The 17,703-nt window shown below is 35.8% G+C and overlaps 1 long non-coding RNA gene across 1 annotated transcript; it reads left to right on the top strand.

Moving 5' to 3' along the window:
• Window positions 1-11,015: 11,015 nt before the first annotated feature.
• Window positions 11,016-16,216, top strand: LOC147832138 (uncharacterized). Its single transcript, XR_015518207.1, has 3 exons — window positions 11,016-11,874; window positions 11,945-12,921; window positions 13,152-16,216. It is a non-coding gene; the product is annotated as an uncharacterized LOC147832138 (long non-coding RNA).
• The last annotated feature ends 1,487 nt before the right edge of the window (window positions 16,217-17,703 follow it).

The raw sequence follows: 17,703 nt of genomic DNA, 5'->3' as shown, positions 1-17,703 counted from the left end.
TTAGTATTAATTTGTCTTTGTACATGAGGCCCCTGGTCTGTGTTTGATTTTTGTGCAATGATTTGCTTGTTTAAATGATCTGGTCAGAATAAGTGTCCAGTTACAATTACAACTCACTGGTTCAAATAATCAGATCAGAGTGACTGTCATGGAAATCTGCTAAACGACTTTAGTAAGACAAGGATTAGAGCAAAGCAAAATGGTAGTTTACTAAAACAATCCTGCCGGATGAAATCTGTGTCTGAGTATTTTTAACAGACAGTTTCATATCCATCAGTGCACATACACTCACATACATTTGAACCAAACTCCAGGAAAGATACTTTTCTCGTGGGAAAGAAAATTCAGTTTCTTGCTGTGGTTCTTGTTGTGTTTTTCTAAATCCTGACTATAAGTGCTATAATGTGTCTGCCTTTGGCCTTGACCAGTACAAAAGAGCTCAGTTTCTGTCTGCATTTTACAAAAACATGTTGTTCATTAAAAAATTCCATCGCAGTCACTCTTCACGGCTTAATGATTAAAACGATTTGGTCAGAAAGAGTCTAAATGTAACAACTTTCTGTTTCAAAGAATATGGTGCGAATCTCCAGTGAAAAAAAAAAACAAACAAAAAAAACACCAACAACAAAATAAAACTTTCAGATATATTTTCATAGCAAGTATACAATTAAAAATGTGACTGATGCAGTCAGAATGAGTTTCATTATCAACTCACTGAATAAAATGGTCCAGTAACAAGGGTTCTCGAATAAACAATTCACTGATTCAAATGATTCAGTCAAAGTTAATCTCCAGTCAACGATTCACTAATTCAAACAATCTAGTATTCAGATCTAGTATTCACATTTTTTCACATTTCACATTTTTATCTTTATATACTAGACAACATGGCATTTATTTAACTTGTTTCCACATTTTAATTATCATTATATCTACCTAGCAACGCTGTGGCACAGTGGGTGAGGCGATAGCGCTACCCACTGCACCACCTCGCCGCCCAAGATTCAAGATTCTGCACCACTCTTCTTTAAAATAGATCTAAAAAATTTATGTATTTAAAAAAAGTTTTATCCTGTAAAATTTTTTATACAGAAATTTAGAGGTAACATTGATATATAGCTTTTACTGTGAAATTTTCACTACAAGTGTAGCTCATTTATTTTGGGAATGTCCTTTTGTTCAATATGTTTGGATTAACGTGACTGGATTAATAAATAAATAAATAAATAAATAAATAAATAAATAAATAAATAAATCATTGATCCTGCCATGTGATCTGTCATCATGCAGCAAACTACAAGTCTAAAGGTGTCCGACATGATAACCTCGTTTTCAGCTCCACCCCTGCCTCTACACGGCTAATCTCATTGACTGTCAGCTGCAGCCGTCAAAGCAGCTTGGCTGTAAGTAACTGCACACCCATCACTTGTGAGGCTGCTTGGCTTAAGTCTGTCAAGAATTATGGAGAAGCTGTTACAACGAATCATGTAATTCATAAAGTCCATAAATATTTGCTTTAAGTAACCATGTGAGTGATACCTCTGTCTTGGATCCAAATAAATTAAAAATTCAAGTATTTAAATTGTGTACTTGAGTTTTACAGTCCAAATTACAATGCAAATATGGCATGCAGAAAAAATGAAAAGAAAAAATGTTTTCGTAATAATTGTCTGAGCGTTTGTTTTATCTTTCCAAAGTTCTTGTCATGTCTCTCAGCTTGCAGCTATACACATTTATGATCGGCTCCAAACAACAGACGGTACTTTAGGGATCTGATTATCTTTTTATTCATTGTGTTTAATAGGGTGTGCATTCTTCGCATGTAATCCAGCATATTAAGGCAAAGGAATATTCTGAGGTCGATGGGAAACAGGATTATTGTGCATATGTAATTGTGGTCAATGAGTCAGGACGTGAATATGTAATGACTTTACCGTCCTTGCTCTCCTAGCTGTTGATTTTCAGTTGTACTGCTGAGAACTTTGGGGGATTTGTTGAGGTTCAGTGCGCATCTGTTCCCACTAGATTTTCAGATTTAAATGATGCTTTAACAAGATCGAGCATCTCATGCCTTGAAATGTGAAACGGCTCGGCATGAATAGGAATAATGATGCAATGACAGTAAGATTCAGTGCTAATGCCTGTGGAAAATCTGCAGAACAAAGCATAGAAATGGCACCTATTATGCCTTTTGAAGGAGTTTAAAAGAGCTGATGCTGGTGAGTTTTCATTTTATCTGCTTTGATGTGATTTATTGTACTACCTAATTAGGTCCAACATAATTTGACAGAGTCTTCCAAATATATTTGTGAAAAAAAAAAAAAAAATTAAAAGAAAGAGTTAATCGTCAGTTAAATGACTCATTAGAACTTATTACAAATCTCAAATATTAGGGTAACATTTTGGTTTGTTAACTACTAGCTTAAAGGTGCAGTAGGTGATCTGCCAAGATGCTAACTGCTTAGCAAATTATCTTTGAACGGTGGGGAGAGACTGTGATTTAAAGCCACGCCTCCTGAAATCGTGAATGTGGGCACCGCGTCACAACAGCAGACAACCCACTAGTTTATTTCTCTTGCCAGTTAGAAATGTAACAGTTAGTTAGTCAATCTTTGGCCGGTGGCGTGCAGGAATTACATTTGTTACTAAGCCATACTTACATTCTATTTCAGAGCGAATATTCAGAGTAGCATGGTAAACAGTATAGGTAGGCTGTCAATGTTGAGAAATTAACCAATGTGAATTTAAAAGCAACTTCAACCTGAAGCAGGTTAGGCGGAATAGCGCTATTTGCTGATGTTTTACTGTTAAACTAAATAATCTACATCATCGATGCTGTCAATTCCAAATACACACGTTTTCCCATGTGATCACATGTTGTTCACATGAAAATTCACACGAAATCGTTCCAAATACACACGTTTTCCCATGTGATCACATGTGAATTCACACAAAAGCGTTTCAAATACACACGTTTTCCCATGTGATCACATGTGAATTCACACGAAAGCGTTCCAAATACACACGTTTTCCCATGTGATCACATGTGGTTCACATGAAAATTCACACGAAATCGTTCCAAATACACACGTTTTCTCATGTGATCACATGTAAATTCACACGAAAGCGTTCCAAATACACACGTTTTCCCATGTGATCACATGTGGTTCACATGAAAATTCACACGAAATCGTTCCAAATACACACGTTTTCACATGTGATCACATGTGAATTCACACAAAAGCGTTCCAAATACACACGTTTTCCCATGTGATCACATGAAAATTCACACGAAATCGTTCCAAATACACACGTTTTCCCATGTGATCACATGTAAATTCACACGAAAGCGTTCCAAATACACACGTTTTCCCATGTGATCACATGTGGTTCACATGAAAATTCACACGAAATCGTTCCAAATACACACGTTTTCACATGTGATCACATGTGAATTCACACAAAAGCGTTTCAAATACACACGTTTTCCCATGTGATCACATGTGAATTCACACAAAAGCATTCCAAATACACACGTTTTCCCATGTGATCACATGTGAATTCACACAAAAGCGTTTCAAATACACACGTTTTCCCATGTGATCACATGTGAATTCACACAAAAGCGTTTTAAATACACACGTTTTCCCATGTGATCACATGTGAATTCACACGAAAGCGTTCCAAATACACACATTTTCCCATGTGATCACATGTGGTTCACATGAAAATTCACACGAAATCGTTCCAAATACACACGTTTTCCCATGTGATCACATGTGAATTCACACAAAAGCGTTCCAAATACACACGTTTTCCCATGTGATCACATGTGGTTCACATGAAAATTCACACGAAAGCGTTCCAAATACACGCGTTTTCCCATGTGATTCACATGAAAATTCACACGAAATCGTTCCAAATACACACGTTTTCCCATGTGATCACATGTGGTTCACATGAAAATTCACACAAAGTCGTTCCAAATACACACGTTTTCCCATGTGATCACATGTGAATTCACACAAAAGCGTTCCAAATACATACATTTTCCCATGTGATCACATGTGATCCCATGTGCATTTCACATGTGGTTTGTGTGTTTCACATGTAAAATTTCACATGTGCAATTTCACATGCACATGTGATCACATGTGAATTTCACATGTGAAACTCATGTGAAATTTCTGTAAGGGAAAGGTCCCTTATAAAACTGAAAATAGTCACATCAATCTTTCTCTGGGAGGTTTCAGTGGCTGAACAACACGTCTGTGCATATAAGCCATTCATAACACAATCTAACATAAGCTTAGCCTAATTAAAATAGTTTTAAAACAGAACATTACCTGTCTAACAGGAATACTTCAGCCATGGTGTCATTCTTCCTCCAGCGTGCAAAAGCAACTCCAATATTGATTCAGGATTATCAAAAGTTTCAATTCAACATTTGATTTCAACGCTCATGCAGGCGGGCACTCGCAAATGGCGAATCTGTACGAACAGAGATGTCCAAATCTGGATTTGCTGACGGACAGTTTGAGCTACTTATGAGAATTATGGGCGATGTCGACCCAGCAATATTTAATTGAATGAACATTTTTTGTTTTATGTTTTACACTCACACAAATGATATATTCCCCATCTAGGGAACTTCAACACTGTGTCTAACCAGAATGCAAGGGGGATCACCTCTTTTATACACGTCTTGAAGCACATGTGAAATCAATCTAATATAATTAAGCAAGTGTCGTCAGACCAGAAAGTATAAAAGCCTGCACTGAGCATTCAGTGTTAACTTCTTTGCTTTCAAAATGCATGCACGTGAAAATGCATCCTCTTTCTGTGAATATACATTACTAACCTGCATACACAAAATACAAAAAACGTGACAACTTACTTTTTTGTTTTTAATATGGCAGAGAAAAACTTTAAACGTTGTGTGCCTCCATGCCCCCGTTTTATCACGGCTGGTGACTTACATGATTTGTGTTTAGAGTGTTTGGGAGAGGAGCATGCCCTGGCAGCATTTGAGAATGCTGAATGTGGACACTGTGACGATCTCTCCCGCAAAGTGCTGCGTAGTAGGAGGGAGTTCTTTAATTGGCGCGTGCTCCTCGTGGTTCGAGCCCCGCTCGCTCGAGGCTGAGCGTCCACTTCAGTCGTGTGGTTTGCAGCTAGATCTGGGGGATGAGATGGAGACGGACTCTGTCCTTTCTCTTTCTGTATATTTAGCGTGTCATCTTCGTCCAGATTTCAAATATGCAAGGGTCCCTCCTTTGTTGCCTAGACCATTAAGAGTAACATCGGGTCTAGTCAGCAAAGCATATATGATGGATGGTCAGTCTGTTGGATGCCTGCACACTATGTCAGTGATGCTGGCATGTCAGGCTGACCTAATTAAAGAGTGCCTAGATGGTGGGGGAGCGACACCCGAAAAGCCTCGAGAAGCTCTTCGGGCGTCAGATCTAGCTTTACACTGTAAAAAATTGCTGTTAAAAAACGGTCAGATTCTACAGTAAAATAATGTTTTTTCACTAAAACAGTAATATTCTGTTAAAAACAGTGCTTTCTGGGTAACATTTTTGTTTTCGAGAAAGAAACCAACTGCAGAAAACTGTGAGCGAACAGAGTTCAGATTCGATGTTTTGAAGTCTGTGTTTGAAATCACGCTTTGTGTCCTTGTTCACTATTTCATACACTAGTTAACTAATATAGTTCACCTGACAGTTTTAATGAACACTAATGAGTGAATTCAGACACTGATGAACACCTGCTGTTAATAATTACAATTACTGAAGAAAATAAACAAGAAACACAAACAGTGACTTGAGTTACAACATTAAATAAAATCAAATAAAATAAAACAGCTTCAGTCTCAGCAGAGGATCATTAAACAACTCCACAAACAACAGCAGACACACACTTATTACTGACTGATTTGACTTCCATACTATTCTCATTGAGATCCAACAGAAATTAAGGTGTTTTTTGTGTCACCGTAATGGAGAGAGGGGCTGATTTAGTTGGGCTCTTCACCCTTGAACTCTTTTAAGAAGACTTTCCATCTGCTTGAATACAGAGTTTACAAAACGTTTGTACTATAGCAATAAAGTTGGGAAGTCAATAAATAGAGAAATCTATTTATCTGAAATTAGTTCTGATAAATGTTTTGGTATAAATCTGGTAAAAAGGGCCACATTCAATAGGTTTTATGCTTAGTTGCAGGTATTAATTTAATTAATGAGAAGTGGAAACAAAAAAGATACCTCCATAATTACTTAACAGTTAAGAAATAACATACAAAAAACAGTTCAGTTATGACAAATACACACTCAGACCTCATAAATCTGACCTTGTATCTCAACAATGGTAACATCTCAAATGTTTCATGCTGCAATGCATGCTGGGAGTGGCACTGTACAAATATCCCAGCATGCATTGCGGTATAAATAAATGTTGTATAATGGTCTAACAGTTTTCTTTATTTGTGTTTGATTCTGCTGTTGTTTATGTTTAGACTTTCAGTTGCCTGTTTCTGAGTTAAACTGTTAATTTTGATAGTTGTCACCATTATTGATGTCTCTTTGAGTGCGATTTACACCATAGAGCAGTGTTATTGTTCAAGATATTCTTAAAAACTTCCAGAAATCATTGCATATATAGACATCAAATGTAAAACAATAGATTTAGCATTGAATAGGAGCAGTAAATATTATACTAAATGAGAACAGACTCTGCCGTTTAATAGCAACATGAACATCACCAGATCTTATTTAGGTTTTTGGCTGGCTTGCCACAACAAAGGAGCTTTTTAAACAACGTTCTTAACAATTGCAGCAGCCAAGATATATAAATGTTAAAAATGACTGAGCTGAGAGCCCAACTAAAGCAAACTCTGTTCTCCATGATGGTGACGTAAAACTTTAACTTTTTCTCAAGAAGAACTTTAGTAAATGTTATACAAAAATACATGTATTAAGTAATAAGTGTAGCTGCTGATGATGTTTGTAGAGTTGTTTAATCATCCGCTGATCATTTAAATGATTTAATCATTTGTTGTTCTACAGGTTATTTCATTATAAAGCTGTGACTAAAGTTTTGTATGTTCTGTTCTTGTTTTTTTCCTTCAGTATTTCTTCATTTGTTCATTGTTAATCCTCAATTATCATTTAATTAGTCAGTTAATTAATGAATTTACTTCAGCTTTGCTCCATGTTTCTTGAACACTCAGTAGTGTGGACACTTCAATTAAAACTGAAGTATATGCTCTGGGGTTTAAATGGTTAAAGGTGTGAGAGGTAAAAACAAAGTGTAAAAATATATTTTAACAGTAATATACTGTTAATTTACACAACGGAAGTAGACTGTAAAAAAACAGTATATTGCTGGCAACCACAGCTGCCAGTAGATTACTGTTAAATCAAGGAAAAAACAGTATTTTACTGTAAAACCTGAAGCTAATTTCTTCTGTCTGTCACCGTTGTGGAGGAGAGTAGAGCCAGTGTATGAGTTAAAGATGAACAATGAACTGCTGATGTTATTCTGCATGTTTCTCTATTTAAAGATAGCCGCTGTTTAGTTGCTGATGCAGTCAGAATCTCTCTGGTGATTCCAGATTTACATGTATGTGTGCTGTTGTGAAAAATAAGATATTAGAGTTAAACCGAACTTTTCTAATTAACTAAAATAAGTTATCATTATAAGTATGTTTCTAGGCATATATAGCACATTACTTTATAAACTCATTCAGCAGTTGAGGCAGTTGCTTTCAGTGAGCAAAATAAGCTCACTTGAGTATTGTGTAAACCAATGTAGTCCATGTATTTTTACAGCAACATACTGTAAAATAACAGTACATTGCTGGCAACTGCAGCTGCCAGTATTTTACTGTTTTTTAACGGGACAATTTTTAACAGTGTACTAAACAGGCGGCCTCTAGTTTGGGGCAATCTATGTCTACCCTAAGGGCTACTGAGCGGCACCTCTGGCTGACGCAAGTAGAGGGGTCAGATATCGATAGAGCTATTTTTATGGATGCTCCAATATCGAGCTCAGGGCTCCTCAGTGACGGCGTCGATCGGGTCACCGAATCCTTTGACAGAGTTAAAAAAACGCTCTAGCTCCCTCTGGGACTTTCTCCCTACAAGATCAAAATGTCATGGGGCTGTTAAAAGACAGCCCCAGCCGTCAACCAGCTCCTCATATCATGCGGTACAAAAGCAGAGCGTGGCTTCTCGGGCTCCCCCTCAGAAAAAGAGGGCCTGGAGAGCATGCTCTCAGCCTGAGCCTTCCTCAAAAATTATCACGAGGACAATAGTAATTTCAAGGAAGGCGAAGGAAAAAAAGGAAGTCCTGACATCTTATACATATGTTAACCCCTGAATGCATTTGTTAACCGGGTTATCAACTTGAGAAAGAGTGAACAATTACTGGTCTGCTTTGGACCCTCAAAGAGGGGGAGTCCGCGAATAAGCAGACAATAAGTAATTGGATAGTTGAGACTATCTCAATAACTTATCAGGCTGCTGGACGTCCCGCACCTAAACTTGTTAAGGCCACAAGGGCTGTAGGGGCCTCCAAAGCTTCTATTTCAGGCTCGGCCCTTTCTGACAATTGTTTGGTGGCAGGATGGTTGACACCACATACATTTGTGCTTCACTATCAACTCGATGTAGACCCCTCACCAGGGTTCTCTGTTCTCACTGCGTAGTGTGCGTTCACAGTCAGCAGTGAGTCTGGCCTAGTGGGTATTATGTTCCCCTAGCATTCTGATTAGACGCAGTGTTGAAGTTCCCTAGATAGGGAACGTCTCGGTTTACGTACACTGTAAGAAATTTTTTTTTTTAAAAAGTACTTTATTTTTGCACTTTATTTCAACAAAGAAATTTTACCATGACTTTATAGTTTTTGTTTGGCAGACATAGCTGCCAGTCATTTGAACTTTTTTTTACGTTTTTTGTTTTTTTTGTTTTTACAGAGCAAGTAATTACAATTTATTACTTTAATTTTACGTAATTTTAAATGTATATAAAAAACTGGAAAAAACACTAAATAATATGTAAAATTTTTTGTAAAAAACAGACAAATTTCTGTAATTTGTGATTACTTATATAGTACATAAAATAACAGTCAAGCCGTTAATTTACTGATAATGTTTGTAATTTTTACGAACTTTTGAATATAATTTAAAATAACAGAAAAAATACTATATAAATAATACTGTAATTTCCCTGTATAAAAAACACAAATGTCAGTAACTTGTCTTTAATAATAAAGTGCCTAAAATGAAAGTCAACCGGTATTAGAGAGATTGGTTGTCATTTTACTAAGTTTTGAATATAATGTTAAATGACAAAAAATTACTGTAAAAAATTTAAGGATATTTTCTGTAAAATTAAGTTTTTTTTTTACAGAGTATGTAACCTTAGCTCCCTGAGCGGGAACGAGACACTGCGTCTTCCGCCATACTCTCTTCTGCCTGTTACTTCTTTCAAGCAAAATTCGAAGTTAACACTGAATGCTCAGTGCAGGATTTTATACTCTTTGGTCTGACGACCCCTGCTTAATTATATTAGATTGATTTCACATGTGCTTCAAGACGTGTATAAAAGAGATGATCCCTTAGCGATCTGGTTAGACGCAGTGTCTCATTCCCTCTCGGGGAAGTATGGTTATATACGTAACCCGAGATGTTTTTTGCTTAACTTAATTTTTTATGTTAAATCTAAAAATTTGTTAAAAGTGTTAAGTTAACTTAATCAATTTGTGTTGGGACAACATGAATGAACTGTGTGGAACCCTGCATTTTTTTACAGTGTACCCTGAATATACTTATTGTTAATTGCTATTGAATTACTATTGGACTGTGAAGAGACTTTCAACCAGCACAACAAAACATGTTTCTGAAGACAATAACCTTCTGCACCTTTAATAAACTGCTAATTAACCATTCATTAATGGAAAGATTTATGTTGGGCTTAGGTTTTGGATAGGATTAGGGATGTAAAATAAGATCATACTTCATAAGCACACTGTAAAAAAAAAAAAAAAACTAATTTTACAGAAACTATCCTTAAATTTTTTACAGTTATTTTTTGTCATTTCACATTATATTCAAAACTTACTAAAATGACAACCAATCTCTCTAAATTAACCGTTTGACTTTCATTTTAGGTACTTTATTATTAAAGACAAATTACTGACATTTGTGTTTTTTATACAGAGAGATTACAGTATTATTTATAGAGTATTTTTTCTGTTATTTTAAATTATATTCAAAAGTTTGTAAAAATTACAAACATTATCAGTAAATTAACGGCTTGACTGTTATTTTATGTACTATATAAGTACTGACAAATTACAGCAATTTGTCTGTTTTTTACAAAAAAATTGACATTATTTACAGTTTTTTTTTCCTGTTTTTTAAGTACATTTAAAATGACGTAAAATTAAAGTAATAAATTGTAATTACTTAAAATTTTTTTTATAAAATCGTAAAAAAAGGTCAAATGACTGGCAGCTACGGCTGCCAAACAAACACCATAAAATTAAGGTAAAATTTCTTTGTTGAAAAAAAGTGCAAAAAATAATAAATTTACAGATATTTTCATTAAAATGTTTACAGAGAAACACTGTCATTTTACAGACTTTTCCTAGATTATTACGATCTAATCCATTAAATATAGAAACACACTAAGAGTGCTCACATGCACCTGTTCCGGATTCTGCTGATTGCACATACACACTCGGAGGATCGTTGTGAACTGATTATTGCCTTGCTTTGTCTGTTAATTGTTTACGTGGATTGCTGCCGGGACTGACCATTTGCCTGTTATTTGACCATGACTCTGGATTCCCCGCAAAATGTTACATCTGTTTGTCCCTGTGTTGACTGTTGCTTGCCTTTGGATCTGCACTCATTTGTCAACGTCCCCTTCATGTTACGGTTCCATTTCATTTAAGATCTGTAACTGAATCATTCCATATAACTTAAACCTCTACATGATTTACATAAACACTATTCAATAAAATATAACAACTGTAATTTCAAAGTTGTGAGAATTTTAATCAGTATCTCGTTTGTTGTTTTTTCCAAAATTTTTTGATCCAAAATAAAACTGTTAAATTACGATCATGAGCATGTCTTGGCATGTTATAAAAGGTGTTTAACCGTAATGATTTAGGGAAAATTATTTTAAATAACACTGTTTTCTCTTTAACTTTTAGTGTAGTCACTTTATTGATGATGTTTGATCATAATAATCTAGGAGAAGTCTGTATAATAACAGTGTTTCTTTGTAAAACTCTTTGTGTATACCTTTATTGAACGGATTTGATTGTAATAATCTAGGAAAATCCTGTAAAATAACAGTGTTTTTCTGTAATCATTTTAATGAAAATATCTGTAGATTTATTATTTTTTGCACTTTATTTCAACAAAGACATTTTACCGTAATTTTATGGTTTTTGTTTGGCAGCCGTAGCTGCCAGTCATTTGACCTTTTTTTACAATTTATTTTTCTTACAGTGCACTCTGTAAAAAAATATTTTATTTTACAATTAATAATAACTTAATGTTAAATAACGGCCGTTGAATTACACAGATTTACTATAAAATAATAGATGTTAAATTCCAGAAATTTACCAGAAATTTAGGTTTAAGGAAATTTCTGTAATTTAATGTCAGTTACTTTACAGTATTTTTTTTTTTAATTTAATAACAGTTTTTTTTTTTACAGTAAATTTCTGTAATTTAAAGCCATTATGGTACGCTAATTACTGTAATTGAACAGCCGTTATTTTACTAGATATTTCTGTTATTTAAGACCATTCTTTTAAAGTAAATTGCTGGAATTTAACTGCCGTTAATTTACAGTAAATTTCTGTAATTTAATGGTCTTTTTTCATGGTAAATTTCTGTAATTTTACGTATGTTATTTTACAGTAAATTTCTGTAATTTAACAGCCGTTATTTTACAGTAAATTTCTGCTATTTAATAGCCATAATTTTATGCAAAATTTCTGTAATTTAGTGGGCATTATTTTATGATACATTTCTGTAATTTTACTGTAAGTTTCTGTAATTTAATAGCCATTATTTCACTTTTTTTTTTTTTTTTTTTGGCACCTAAGCAATTAATACTTTGATAATGCCGGTAATACGCCAAAAGTAATAGCATGAATTGTGACCTCATCTACAGTGTTACCAATATTAAAAATAAAGTAAAATGTAAGAAATACAATTCAAACAAACATATGTTAATTTTAATGACCTTGCAGTGTATAACTTTGCATTTTGATCGTACACTATGTAGATATAAGATAATTAACAGCACTATCTTGAGTGCTATCTAACTCTAATATATAAATGAAAGAGCACTGAAACCTACACAGAGTGATGGCAAGAAGGGACTTTTATTTCAGTGTGAACATCAGTGTCCTTGTTCTTCCAAGTGACTTTGAAAGGCTCAGATCAGGCACTGACATAAAAGACCTGCTCACAGCTAAAGCATAAATCAACTCTGTCATCATTCCTGATACTACTGAAAAGTGAGGACTGACTGTAGAGAAAACGAGTGACAAAGAAAGACAGGATCTCAGATAGCTATTTAAAGTTCACACACAAAAAAAAAATGTCAATTTTACTTACTCGTCATCTTAAATTGTTTCCCCCTGTACAACACACACACACACACATTTTTTTATTTAGCTCTTTTGTTCAACTCAAAAACTTTACAAGTGTAATATTATATAAGCAAACTAGCAAAATCAAATAAATGGGCAGAAAGAACTACAGTAGGTGTCTCATCTAGTTCTAGTCATCTTGAAATCATGCAGAACAATAAGACAAATGTTGATGTTACCTTGAAAGAGACACATGAATTAATGTTCTAAACATTTTTTTAAGCATCTTAGCATATTGTTAGCATGGATAGACCACATACATGTTTATTTGCTAGTTTTCAATAAGCTAGCCTAAGCATTTTTGTGGGCTGCTGTAACATTATAAAATGTGCTGGGAACAATGTAGAGTTCCAAATGCAGCTTTATTGAAAAAGAATGGCCACGCAGGCAGATGTCAAAACGGGAACAAACAACAATATCAGATTAATCCACAGAGCTTAAAACATAAAACTGGTGACAGGTACGAGGCAGACAGCTAACAATTATATATGGTAAATCAGTTCAACAAAACACGAAGGCTGGGAAACCAAGAACGCTCAGAGTTGCACACTTAACAAATAACAAGAGTGACTGAAGTGTTTATATAGTCTGAGTAATCATTGAACATTTGTTATGTGTGTGTATGTGTTCGTATTGTTGTCAGCTGTAGCAAGAGTTAATTTGCCCAAAGCATACGCTGGTGATTGTGATAGCTGTCAATATGTCATTCTGTATTTGGTGTTGCTAGCATGTTTATGTTGCTAATATATATTTTTTAAGATGTTGCTAAAATGTTCTAGGCTAGTTACTAGGCTTTTGTTGCTAGACATGTGAAGGCCTAAATGCTTTGTCCAGTTTGCCCAGTGACTCGTTGCGTATGTCTGCAGACTTGTGACATAGAGCATAGTTCACCATGTTAACGGGTTTGACTCTGTTCGTCAGTGGCCTCTGGTGAATTTATGTGAGACAGACAAGCGCGAATGCTACTCACAAGAGAAATTTGAGATCTCAAAAAGCATACACAGCAGCCACTGATGGATTTTCGAAAAACAAAACCTGCAAAAAACGTACATGATTTGGTGCTCTCCATAAATGTATATAGGGATACATTTTCAGAATGAGCATGGGTTGACAAGATGAGACAAATGTTAGCTTGACAAAGACATGCAAATTAGCTGGTTATTAATATGTTTTAGCATCTTAGCAGTTAGTATGGATTGGCCACATGCATGATTACTTGCTAGTTTTCACAAAGCCAGCCTAAGCATTTTTTGTGAGCTGTCAATATGTCGTTCTTTATTTAACATGTTCTAGGCTACTTACTTGGCTTTTATAGTGATAGCTAAACACTTGGAGGTCTGAATGCTGTGAAATGGTTGGTTTTAAGTTAAATAATTTGTGAGATTTACTTTTTGAAAACTTTTATCCCTGCGTCTTTGGGATCCATTCATTAATTTTTGGCTTAGTCCCTTTATTAATCTTGGGGTGCCACAGCAGAATGGACCGCTAACTTCATTCATTCATTTTCTTGCCGGCTTAGTCCCTTTATTAATCCGGGGTCGCCACAGCAGAATGAACCATCAACTTATCCAGCAAGTTTTTATGCAGCGGATGCCCTTCCAGCCGCAACCCATCTCTGGGAAACATCCACACAAACATTCTCACACACACTCATACACTACGGACAATTTAGCCTACACAATTCACCTGTACCACATGTCTTTGGACTGTGGGGGAAACCGCAGCACCCGGAGGAAACCCACACTAAGGCAGGGAGAACATGCAAACTCCACACATAAACGCCAACTGAGCCGAGATTCGAACCAGCGACCTTCTTGCTATGAGGTAAACGTGCTACCCACTGCGCCACTGCCTCGCCTACAGCAGAACGAACCGCTAACTTATCCAGCATATTTTTTAACGCAGCAGATGCCCTTCCAGCTGCAACCCATCTCTGGGAAACATACATACATACTCATTCACACACATACACTATGGATAATTTACCCTACCCAATTCAACTGTACCAAATGACTTTGGACTTTTGAGGAAAGTGTAGCTCCCAGAGGAAACCCACGCGAACGCAGAGAGAACATGCAAACTCCACACAGGAACACCAACTGACCCAGCCAAGGCTCGAACTAGCGACCTTCTTTGTGTAAGGCGACAGTACTACCTACTGCACCACTGGGTTACCTCTATTGAATTTTATCTTTTTTTTTTTTTTTCAAGTAAAATTATGGTAAAGCAAAAGTGGTAAGTTAAAGCATGATATAACATAAACATTTAGATAAGTCTGGTGGACTAACGTGAGTTTAGTAGTTTTACAGTAGCTTGAAAGAGTTTAGCAACTGTACAGAAGCATTAAGTGTGAAGACACCCTATACTAAAATCACAAATAAAGTGTATTATGATGAAGACAAAAACTAATTTCAAAAAATAAATAAACAAGTCAAGAACAGGGTGAAAATGTGGCAAAATCTGAAAATGTGGTAAAAGTCAGGGGGCTTTTCTTTTTCTGAATTGCTTTTGAAAACTGTAGGTTAGGTTTAGGGTAGGGGTTGAGTGGGTCTACTGGTGCAACACTATTGATTGGGTTTAGGGAAGTAGGAGGGTGGGTCAGTTAATTGGTCAGTTAGTCGACAGTGGCCTCTGGTAGATTTACACAAGACGGGCAGCGCAAATAGCATTCACAAAAGCAGTTTGAGATCTCAAAAAAGATACACAGCAGTCTCTTGTGGATTTGCAAAAACAAACATTGCAAAAACTTACCTCCTAAGACATATTTGACACTCTCCAGAATTGTTCATGGGGTTTGTAATCAGAATGAGCCTGGGTTGACCAGAAGAGAGCAAGTCACTACTAGAATACATTTCTGTTAGCTTTTGTTAAAGCTTTTGTCATCGTTCCACCTTTTCTCTGGAGTGTTGATGTATGAAAACAGCTTGATTTTCTACTGTGTTGGAGCTACATGGTGTTTAGTTTCTCCTACAGAGAGAGAGAACAATAGTCAGAAATCCCTAGATTGAGAAAGTCTTGTGCAATAATGATGAACCCTTTGGCCTACAAAATGCATGATCTGTTAGTTTGAAAAACCTTTGTCTGCTCTGGTTAGGCCTAAAGACCAAATCCTTTGGGTCATAACAACACAGCTATCTGGGATTCATCACTGCGGCTTTATACAAGACACTTCACATCCTCCAATCTCTTTACCAAATCACAAAAGTGATGAAACGCATGACTGACTCCAGATTCTTTAACAGACTAGGTGAAGCTTTCTGTTTTAGAGCTGTTGTGCCTTTTTAAATGGCCCCAGCAGTTCAGGCCATTAAACCGAGCATCTTTCTATCCCTCCATTTTGTAGAGGCACTCTGGGGTCTTGTTAAAGTCCCTCATTGTTTTATAAGGGGAAAGAAAGTGCTTTGATAGATGATTTCTCAGACCTCGAGGAGAGAGATACATTCTCACATCAGCCTGCTTTTGTGGTAGTAGTGCAATTTTCTGAGATGAAAAATAATTGAAGCTCAGTGTACACAGTTTAATCTTGTGATTCGCTTTTATTGCCTTCTGAAATGTTGTAAAAGTTGTACAGATAATTACTTTCCAGTTTAATTAGAGGTGGAATTACATACTTCTGTGCTTTTAGAAACACACACACACACAGACACAAAAAATCATTTCAGTATAAACATTCCTCCCAAACCCACAAACACACCACAAAAACTGACCTGTGTGTGACTGCAGTAAAAAGGAGAAATGAAAAACTGTGAACATGGACATGTACATATTTTTGTTTATGGATCTGATCCAGTATTTGAGGCCACCAACAAACGGTCTCTATGGGAAAATGTGCCTCTATATTTCTGCAAAACATCAATTTCACCTATATTCACTGTTGTTTTTAACTGAAATGAACACTATAGGCAGTAAAACAAAATTGCTGCATAAAAATACAGCATTTTGGATATGTATGTGATTATGTTGGCTTGCTTGGCTGGGACTAGTGGACCTGCTATTCGTGGTATATCTGTTCAGTGGGTCATCTTTCAGCAGTAATGTTTGCATCATACTGATTTAAACTTTTCCCTGCTTTCTGGAACCGTTCTACACTAGACTCGATTCCCATCTTTGCGGTCAACTCCTCTCTGCATTTCAAGTGTGCCAGCATATATGGCGAGCTACTGAGCAAACTAGTAACAGCAGAAAAGCCATCCACATAAAGGTAAGTGGTCAGCTGGTATCGCGAAAAAACAGAAGTCGTCTGCTGAGTCATTCTGCCCTGTACGGCAGTGCATAGCTCTGGCTACATAATTCGCACCACAGAAATGTATACAGGGGTATGTTTTCACAATGAGCCTGTGTTGATAGAAATAAAGATGACTTGACTTATTTTGAAAATATTGACTTCTGTTTTTATTCCCTACTGTTTTGTAAATACACTTTTGGTGTTTTTCATTCCTGCTGCTGGTTTGTTTTTCTGGTTTCTCTTTGGTTTATTGATTATGTTTACCTGTGTCTGGTGTGGTTTCTTATTTCGCCATGTATTTAAGCACCTGAGCTTTACACCCCAGGTCCAGAGCTGGCACAGTGCTGGTCTGGAGAAATAAAAACAGTTCAAAACTTTCTGGGCTAAATCTGGGCCTGAGGGCATTTGTTATCTGGCCAGTTAAAGCACAGATCTGTAACCTAAGTCTTGTCTGTATCCATATTAAAGGCATTAAATGAATGTGACTTTAACACATATATATGCAGCTGTGAAAGAGACAAGATATTTTTAAAATAACTCGTTGAATTGGAAAAGAAGAAGAAAGTTACTTAAAAGTAAATCTAACCATTTATTGAGGTGCAAAGTTTGAGTATTAAAAAAAGATTTATTAATTAATTTTGTGAGAATGCTCTGTGATCATAAAAAAGATAATTCTATTGTAAGTAATTCTTAGTGTAAAATGTTATTGTTTTGCTTGGAAAACCTTTTATGTTTTTGACACTTGTAAATCATTGTAAAACACTTTAAAAATACTAACATTATATTCATTCATT

The sequence above is a fragment of the Danio rerio genome, chromosome 20 (genome assembly GCF_052040795.2).
Source record: "Danio rerio strain M-AB ecotype USA chromosome 20, GRCz13ab, whole genome shotgun sequence".
NCBI lineage: Eukaryota > Metazoa > Chordata > Actinopteri > Cypriniformes > Danionidae > Danio > Danio rerio.
The sequence above is the reverse complement of the archived record's forward strand: the minus strand, read 5'-3'. Positions and strand labels throughout refer to the sequence as shown.